This window comes from Solenopsis invicta, chromosome 8, assembly GCF_016802725.1.
Source record: "Solenopsis invicta isolate M01_SB chromosome 8, UNIL_Sinv_3.0, whole genome shotgun sequence".
In the NCBI taxonomy this organism is placed as follows: Eukaryota; Metazoa; Arthropoda; class Insecta; order Hymenoptera; family Formicidae; genus Solenopsis; species Solenopsis invicta.
In genome coordinates, this window is record NC_052671.1 from 3,827,003 (window position 1) to 3,837,747 (window position 10,745).

Below are 10,745 nucleotides of genomic sequence, written 5' to 3' on the forward strand. Positions count from 1 at the left end.
CCTAGGCTATGACGGAAGAGTGCGTGCACGACGCGGCGTGGGTGCGTGAATGATGAGTTCCCACGCGTAATAAGCATGCGATTAATATTCTCCGAGTGACCTTTGAATATGTTCGGGATATATTTGAATTTATATCGGATTTATCGTAGAACTCGTCACACTCGAGGACACACGTCGTCGAGAAAAACGGAAAAGCATTTTTAGCAGTGAGAATAATTCTTTCGCGCGTTTAAAGAAACAAAAATAATTGAAAATTAAGTGGAACAGACATTAATTTTCGTTATCTCGCAGACGTTAATTAATAGCCGCTCCACTTTTAGATTTAACATAATATGTTTATAGGAGAAAGTATTTGTGCATATATAATATATTTGCTCATACATAAATTTGCATATATATATTTTTTTTTTTCTTTCACGGCACATATTTCTTTTATATGGTTGATTTGTTATAGCTTGTGACATCAAACTTACTAAATATCTGTCAATACTTGTCGTTTCAAGCCGTATCGAAAACGTATAAATATATTTGATTATAAATAAGTTTTCATGAATAAATTATTTCCATCAAAACGTTAATTTCGTTCGTAATGACGTTATTTTTCGTCGTAGAATAAAATATTGGAAAATCGAAAGGAACGCCGCATAACACATTCGATGAATTTCAAAAACTCGATTATAATATGCAGCTATTATTAGCTTTAGGAAAAATTGCGAATTATTGGCACGAATATTTATATAGGAGAGAATTTTCAAGTAATAAAAATATACAATATGTTGTATTCAATAAAAATTCCACGCGTACAAAAGAAGCTCTCAAAGAGATACGGAAAATGCAGCTTAGAGTCACCTTTGAAGAAACGGGCAGGTCGATGTTCTACGTGAATCCTTGAAAATTGTGCGACGCATTTGCAAGGAAATAGAAATTTCGAAATTCTGAAAAAATGTGTGCTTCGAAATACGAATTTGTTTCGCAAAATGACGAGGGAAGGACAAACTGGGACGAGACTGAGGAACTCTCAACTAGGAGGAACTTTAGGAATAATCTCTCTCTCTCTCTCTCTCTCTCTCTCTCTCTCTCTCTCTCTCTCTCTCTCTCGGTGTGTGAAACTCGTCTGAGGGATATGTCGTCTCGAAATAGCGCTTTATTGCGCGTTTGCAAAAATTGTATAGCTTCCCGTTTTACGAGAAAGTAAAAATACAAGTGAATCTATATGAGGCAATTTCGAGCGGCGACGACGCATTACGAGGCATCCCCTGACGAAAACGATCGCGATTGACGTCAATTTTCTAAAAAAAAAAAAAAAACAAGGAGAACAAATTGTGTGGGGACACCGATTAAAACCAGACGTGGTCGTCATCAATTATCCTCAATCTTCTTTGAACCGTTCCACTGAACTGGCTCGATCGGTACGAGGGTCCGAGAGCAACCCACGGCGCGCGTCTGTTCCAAGCAATTATTTAGCGTAATTATTTCATTAACTGTTAAGAGGTTTGAATAATTCTTGACAGCATTCACCTCTCAAAATACGTTTAAGGTAGCTGTTGCTAATAAACTTAATAAGTAAAAATTATTTATTCATACACTCGAAAAACAAATTGTTGAAAAACGAAAATATTTAATCCGATAAATTTATTTTAATATTGAGTTAATTCGAAAATTGTTTAGAGTTGCACAAGAAAAGATATATTTTCTTCATATCAACCATTAAAATTTTGCAATCAAGAATTAACTAAGCCAACTCAATATTTATTTGAATGTATCAGAATATGTATTTTAGTTTCCCAATAAATTTTTTCAGTGTAGTATTTCTTTACTATGTTTTAAAATTTGTGTAATCTGGAACGTAGGTAATTTCTAACATAAAGAGAAATAAAGTATTTTTAAGCATTGCTAAGTCATTAAGCTAAAAAAATTGTAATTAGCAAAGAAAAAATTATTTTAAACAATTTTTCTCTGACATGCGTTGTTTCGTGTTTTCAACACGAAAGAAATAAATGCGCAAATACTTTTGATACTTGAACCGAACATGTGCGCAATTTTGTCCGATTTTATAGACAAGCGGTGATCGCGCCGGCGTTCCACCTCCGCGCTCGCTGTAATTTCAGCGATTCGCTGTTAAAACGACGAAACGGCTCTTCCGCACGATCGCGTTACATTCGATTTGTAACAGAGAACACCTGCGAATTCGACGGGAAACGTAGACGCGAAACGGTACCCCGTTAATACCGCGTATCACGAAAACATGCCGTAAACGTCGCGGAAAATCCCGAGCTAATGCAGCGCCGGTGTTAACTCGGACTTATCCGGATAACGTTGGTTGCACTATTTTCGAGACTTGGATAGATTTGAAATTATTTAGAAGAACCTCGAAAAACGTTCAGTCAGGTTTGAAAACTTACGAAACATGCTTTGTGCAAAAATATTTGTTTTTTATGTGGGCACAAAGATTTTTCGTAGTAATTTAAATAACTCTAATATATGTTTATTTTAATAATATGAACACTTTTATTTGAAAAGTATTTACCTTTTTCTTTATGGACAAATTGCGCAGATAAAGAGCGTAACAGTTTAACAATTTTAATGCGTATGAATATTTTAATAATATTTTAGTAACTGCGTACTTTTTAACAGATTTGGAATTACTTGGAATAATCTTGTATGAAATATGTTTAGTCGTTTGAAAACTTACGAGAAAAAACTTTCTTACCATTAAATATAAAACACGGGCAGATCCCAATGATTTACTTAGTCATTTAATAACTTAGTAACTTTACTAATTTATTTGGCAACTTTAATGTATATTTTAATAATAATAACACTTTAATATATATTACAGTGATAAAACTTTTATATAACTTTCCTGACAAATTACATTTTACACTCTCGAGAGACGAAGAGTGTAACGGGCAGAATGACCATACAAAAGGTATCGATTTTCCGAGTCGAACGTGAGTCTGACTAATTCACGGTCACATCTACTTAGCGCAGAGGCGTATTGCATTAGTGACGTGCGAGGGACGATAGCTCGAGTCTTTGTGTGTCCCGAGCGCGTTAATTATGCTCCTTGAAAAAGCGCAACACATACAGAATGGTCTTCGCGTTTCCCGAGAAACAGTACACCGTGTCGAAGGTATTTGTGCCTTCGAAGCGGACGCATTCTACGATCGCAAGTCGTGAATCCGCGCGACGTGGGCGCGCACACACACACATGACGACGGTAAAAGTCCGTTGACGTCAATTAGTCCAAACAGAAGGAATCGTTCGCCGACGCGATCGTCATGAATTACCGATCATCTTCCACGAACCGACTCGGGGAGATTGGACGAAAAGAGCAGAGCCATTTGTTAATTTACGTACAAGTCGTACTTGTCCCTCCCCTCTTTCTCTCTCGCTCTATCTCTAACTCCTCTCCTGCTGCTAACTCTTGCTGCCGATTTATTCGACCTTCACATTTCGCCTTTATGTTCTTTCGCCATTATATTCTTTCTTACTAATACAATATTTGCCCCCATGACTTAATTAAGTATATACACTCAAAGAAAAAATCATACACCGAAGTGAAAAAAATAGAGATATTTACACAAGTATAAATGTGCAAGTTTTGTATAGAGAATCAATGTGTGTACGCCGAATTTTTTTTAAATTTTTAAATAAATATAGTTATTTCAACATCATCTCCGTGATTAAAAAAAATATTTTCCAAGTTTAAAATAAATTATTTTATACTGACTGACATTTATTTAAATCAAGGAAATGTATGGAAGAAACTTTTTCCAGTGTACGTTGAACAAACTATTTTTTTTTTCTATTACTGCAATTAAAAGTAATAATTGTAAAATGGTTTATTCTCAATCCTGCACGTTGTTTTTACATGTCGAGACTCGCGTAATTGTTATCACCTTTTCTTTCTTCGAACGTAAGCATGTTGCGAGAAATGTAAATAAGCGTAATGACGGCGTTTACGTCTCTCGATAAATATTCATAAAACGTGTAATGCAAATATAAAACGCTAAACTGCCATAACCGCGACCGTGCCTCTAAGTCGCGGGCTTATAAATATTGATCCTCCCTCGGAATACGACCCGAATGAATCTGATTAATCCGTTCCTGGTTCGAAGGTCGACGGGAGAAACTTTACTTTACGCGGATACTTGCGCACGCTTATGCCTTTTCATGCGAAACGGTTACGTCCTCGCCTCGGTGAAATCGGCGGCGTTATGAAAGGGAAAAATCGGCCGCTCGCGATGCGGCAACGCGTGTGCATCTGCAACGGCCCACCGCCGGCCGTCTCGCTCCGCCGAGCGACGCGCTTACATTCGCAACTTATTGTAACCTCCGTTTCGAATGTCGAATCGAATGTACACTGAGAAAAAAAGAAGTTATTAACTTGACTAATAAATTTTTCAACGCGATTCAATTTTTTCCGTTCAACTATTTTTGTGCATTTGATTTAAATGCATAAAATACTTGGGCTGCAGTTAAGCATTTATAGAGAGTTGCCAAATGCATATCACTTAAGCTGTTTTTTTGTCACATTTCGCATTTGGTGCTGTTTTGGATGCAAATCAAAGTCCAAACTTGTCGTTTTAGTCATCTATTATTACGTATTAAACCTTTCAAAGATAACAAATCAATTTGTTACGAGCTGTGACACGGTGTGAAAGATGTGATTTAGGAAATCGATCGCCTAAAGCGTACTTGTAGTCTCTTAAATTGTATCGTCTGTGAAAATATCGAATTTATGAATTAAAATTACTAAAAATATAAGAAATAATTTTATTAACTAATATTTATTTTATTAAGAATTTATCGAAAAAGCGATTAAATAATTAATAAATAATAATAATGAAAAGCTAAGAACACAAAAATAAAACTGGCTTGAATTTATTTTTGTTGCCATATTTTTATTCATAGCAATTATTAATATTACTAACATCACTTATTAATCTTATACCAATACCATTTCTTCATAGTAAAATTTATAGTGGTACGAATTAGGAAACTTGTTAGAGTTTATAAAAATATTAATTTATTTTTTATAACAATTGTAAATATATATATACAATAAATGTAAAATATTCTTCAACAAGTTTTCTTTTATAAGAATATAATTCAAAATAAAATTGCATAATTACATTATTATCAACTATATACAATAGCGGTCGAATGTACATTATCTTTAAGTTTTTTGCACATAACTTTCGTCGAAATAAATCGAATGCCTTCAAAATTTTGACACAATAGACACGTGGTAGCAGGTGCACTTTATACATGTATAATATTGATTAGTTGTAATTTGATAAAGATCTGTGCACTTTAAATCCAGAAAAACTAAAGGTGATGTACTTTTGATCGTTACTGTAAGTTGATGAAAAATTTATGTCAGATATACCTAATTTTAAAATATCAACAGCGTGCTCAAAACAAAATGAAATTTGTTAAATTTTTGTCTATGTTAGTTATTTCCTATTTACTTATTATTTTTGTCACCAAATATTGCTTATGGGAAGTAAAAATGTAAAATATTGAATGGGTACGCTTTCAGAAGCTTTCCTCTATATTTAACTTAACTACACATGTATTTAATTTAACTACGCGTACATTTAATTTAAATATAATACGTAAATGCTTGAAGCGAAGAAGTGTAATCAATTTGAAAAATTTACTGATTTATTTAAGTTAACTTTTTCTTCTTAGCGTACTCGTCGACACGGGAGAGGATCATAACGCCGATCGAATTGTGATTTTCCTCGTCCCGAAATATCCTTGCCACTCAATAGATACGGAAGAAATAATGAATCCCCGCTCCCCCTCCTCCCTTCCTCCCACACGTAAATCGCTGTTATTCTCAGCGTGTCGTCAATATGAATTTATTACACTGTCAATCCGGGCGCGAGCGTATATCCACGTGACTATAATGTGCAAAGAGCGGTACCTTCGATTTTATTTTCGTTGGCGCGCGCTCTCTCCTCGGCCAATCTAGGAGTCGATCGTTCCGTGCCGGCTAAAATTTGACGCGAGTTAGATGTGACTGTGATCTAATCGGGCCTGAAAGATTCCGCTCGAGAGATCGGGACAACTTGCGTTTGCCTTCGCAAACTGTTGTACACCCGTACGTCCGTCGATTATATTAGCGTCGAGAATGATTATCACATCGACGTCATACCACGTCATTCATACGTGAACGACGCTCGATTTCATGATAAACTCCCAGGCGAGCGAACGAGTTTTTTTTTTTTGAATAATTGATTCTCTTTTTTTTAGTATAAAAAGATGTTATCTATAAATATTAAAGATTTAATTGTTGAAAAAAACCCGTGACGTTTTTCGGCAAAGGGAAAAAGTGAAAAAATTTTTTTCAATTTAATGATTGTTTTCCAACTACGAAAGAAAACGATAGGATGAATCATATCTTTTGAAACTTTTTATAAAATTGATTGTCATGAATGACGTGGGATATTCGATATGTTAAATAGGGGAAGGCCGAACTTCCAACTTGTATTTTAACGACTGTCTTTAACCGACTTGCGATCGATCTTCTATTAGTACGCGCTTCGTGCGAGGTAAATGCAGCCGTGAATTGCAGCAAAACTTTAGAAAGTCGCTAAAGATTAGAGATACATATTCTACGTACGTACAATTCATCAATTAGAATAATATAGAAATAAGAGAAAGCGGTTCCCCCTCAAACTTGTATTTTAACGACATCGTAAATGTCATATCTCAAACATTATCTCAAAATATTATCAAAACTACGTTTCGAAACATCCTCCGCGAGGAAAGTTTTATTTGATATAATATGTATATGTTACGTGCACTGTATGTTCAAAGTAAAATTTTCCTTGTAATAGACTTTTTGGAATCTAACCCAAAAATATAACAGTTTCATAAATGATTCTATTATTACGTTTGATTGTGAGTATTTGTGTAAAGTTAAAGTGCAACTCTCTTTTTGGTTTAAAAGTTAATTAATATTTTCTTTACTCTTGATTCTTATGTTGAAACGTGTAGTATTTATTTTGTAGTATTTATTTGCAAATTAGATGAGAAAGTAGCATTACGAATTAAATGAAAATTTGTACTATTATATATTAATGAAACTCTAAATGTTTCTACAAAAATTTATTTAGATTTTCTTGTTTAAAAGTCACGTATTTAAAACTGAAGCAAAATATAATACAGTCATTTCAAAGACCAAATTTGTCATTGTTCTTTTCTTCGCAACAGATTTTGGAACCAAAATTCGAAAATTTATGACCAATTTTTTTTTGTCGTTGATTAGAAAAAAAAGACTAAATCTAAGAAGTCTTCAATTGTTAAATTTTGATAACTTTTAGCTCTTTTTCTCTCGTATAGTATAGCCAAAACATTTAAATATATTTTTCGTTAATAAAACCATCTAACTTAATTTTTTTTATCTGTCGTATTATATTTATTACATGTGGTCAACATTACTATATTTCCGTTAGTTCACATTCTTATTTACTTTTTATTTTATTATTTTTATTATTTATTTATTTACTTTTTTTTACTACAACTTCATAATAATGCATATTTGAGATGCTATTTTTTCTTAAATTTTTAAGTAAAATTTATTTCTCTGAGTGCGACGCTTTACTTAGTAAATTTCTGTTCTTGTTACAAACATGGAACCGTTTTTTCTTCATAAAGTTTATTAAATATCCTTTATCTTCCTATATCTAAGTACCTCTTCCTAAAAGGTCCTACAATATCTTTCCTTTTGGAAATCTCTGATTGAAACAGATGCTTTCGTTACTCAGCATATAGCCTAACATCAACGAGTTAATTTTTTAAAGAAAGGGATCTTTTAGAAAAGTAATAAGTAACAATTAAAATTGTGGTAAAATGGGTAAATAAATACTAAAAATAATAAATAAAAAATAAGAATACGAACTGTTGCATTGCCGAAACGTCCTTAACCAACTTGATTGATCTGATGACAAAAATAAAAAAGTAAATAAGAAATAAGTAACATAGATAAAAATTTATCAAATTTTATTTTGTTTTGGGTATGCTATTGGTATTTTAAAATTAGGTATATCTGACGTAAATTTTTTTCATCGATCGATATTGAATCTTTATTAATTCGCGGGGAGCAAATGCGGTCGTGAGTTACAGCAAGGCTTGAGAAAACTGCAAGAAAATGATATACGTACACAAATTGCAGTTGTAATTCATCGATTAGAATAATATGAAGATTGTGTAGAGAGTGTTCCAATTTCTCTGACTTTCGCGCTTCGACGTTTAACGGCACTCGAGGTTTTACTGTCGATACCGTTGAGTAGCAACAGTAATCGTTGATCATGCGAGGACCTCTTAAGAGACGAGATAAATAAGAGAGGAGAGGAATCGCGCGAGAGCAAAACGACGAGGCCGAGAGCGGAGATTAGCAGTGCACGCGGGAGCACCGCTCGGAAATATAATATATCGCCGACCGCGCTCGAGAAAGTCTGTCTCTTCGTCCCGTCGTCGACGCGAAGCGTCTCTCAAACGGCCGCAAAAGCTCGCGCAAACGGTGGCAATCGAATTCCGCCTTCCTTATCTCCGTAGGGCTGCAAGGTAAATAAAGCGGCGGCGGCGGCGGCGGCGGTGAACCCCGTCCGCGTGCGTTTTTCGATTCTCAACGAGAGACGGCAATCGTTTCACACGTATTATGCAATAACTATAAATTTGTGCAAAGTGCTCCGGAATGGACTTAGGTCATCGGAGAGCGGCGATATACGCCCTTGCTGCCGTTTCGTTACCTCGCCGCAGGCTATTTTCTAGTATCTCTGTTCGACCGGTCGGTCACGTGCCGGCGCGCGGCGTTGCTACCTCGCGCCGTGCAATTGCATCGAGAAACAATTAACGATGAGACAGACACACCGGGCACGTATACGTACGTGACGTCAATTGTCGAAGATAACGGGCGCGAGCGCTCGCGGTAGTAATCGGTATAGTGGTGTGGGCGTCGGGGGCACCGACGTAGGTTACGTGGGAGCAGCGGGTGGCCAGAGGGTGGTGGGAGGGAGGGAAGGGGGAGGAGAGGGATCGAGAGAGAGAGAGAGAGTGAGAGAAGAAGCGAAGAGAGGGATGATTCCCGCTAAGAATGGCCGGGAGGGCGACGGCGTACGAGGGGGCAGAGGTGGGGGCGGCGGCGGCGGCGAGGGCCGAGGGCGCCGACACCGTCGTCGGCTCGGCCGCCGAGAGCCGGAGCAGCGCGCACGGGGGTGGTAACATGGCCGCCGGTCAGTCGGTATCGAACCGCCGCGCCGAGCGGAGCTCCTACGCTGAGTCGCGCGCGCGTAGGCACGGCGACCGACGGTCCGCGCTCCGCTCCGCTTCGCTTACGCTCTCCGTCCGCTCGCGGTGGTGGACCCGCGACGGGACACGCGTCACCCTTCCAGGGCACTCTCCGAATATTTGGCGGGTGCCTCTCTTTCACTCTTTCACCGATGGGTCCCCTGCTAGAGTGCCGTCGTCTCCCCGTCGTCGTCGTCGCCGCCCCGCCGTCGCCGCCGCCACCACCGCCATCGTCGCCGTCGCCGTCGCTGTCAATTCCGCTTGTCTCGCCCCGCGCGTTCACCGGGGAATCCTCGAGGCAGCCACCAACCGGTAATTCCCGAGCCAAGGTAGGTAGCGAACGGGGTGACTCGAAGAGGGAGAAAGAGGGAGTCTCGCCACCCCGCACGGCGAGAGGTCGGCGCGCGGTCTCGTCACCGCGAGCCGTGAGCTCCTCGCGTCCGCGTCCGCGTCCGCGTCCTGACGTCCGCGACGACGCGCGTGAGCTCTCCTCTCCTCTCTCTATCGAGGAGTATCGACGGCGATCGATCAGCGCACTGACTCTTTCTCTCTCTTTCTCGCTCTTGCTCTCTTCTCTCTCTCTCTCTCTCTCTCTCTCTCTCTCTCTCTCTCTCTCTCTCTCTCTCTCTCTCTCTCTGGATGGGTAGAGGAGGTCGTTGTCGATCCGTGACGTCAACCGAGGATTTCTGTTGTACTTGTTGCGGGCGGGACTTTGTACCTCGCCGAGAGAGACTCCTCGCGACGCGCGCGTTCTCTTCTTGAGCACGTCCGTCGCTCCCGTTTCCCTCTTTCTCTCTCTCTCTCTCTCTCTCTTCTCTCTTCCCGGTCGCTTTTCCCCCATCTTTTCTTCCGGGATACCCTCGCGCGGGATAGTCGCGCCCGCCCTCGTCGACTCGATCAGATCGCGCGGCCTTGCCGAGCTCGCGTCAGCGGCGAACCGCGCGCGATAAGTAATTATCGTGAATTAGACGTTCGCCGATATCGTTTGAGATATCATTTGCGACAGGCGAGACGGAGGATATTGATATTTGCGTTAAAGAAGAGTTCGCGCGCGCGAACAGTGGACGCAATTACGGGCCGTGAAAGTCTCGATCCTGTCAGAGCCGACTTTTCGAAGTGGAACTTTATGAATTTTCATCAGGAGGCTCGCGCCTGCGTACGATTCCTCGCGTGGACATGGACACATGAAAAAAAAAAAAAAGAGGGCTGTGCAAAGTGCACGAGAGCGAAAAGTCACAAAGGGCCGCGTACGAAAATTGCCGTTTCGGACGATGGCGAGGAAAATAGCGTGGTCAAAGACCGGACGTTAAAAGTGGCTCGAATGATGACACGGATGACGAGCTTATTGAAAAAAAAAAAAAAAAAAATGTTTATCTGCGAAAGATAAAAATTAGGATGCTTACGATGATACGATAGATTTGTATCTCACGTAATTTTCT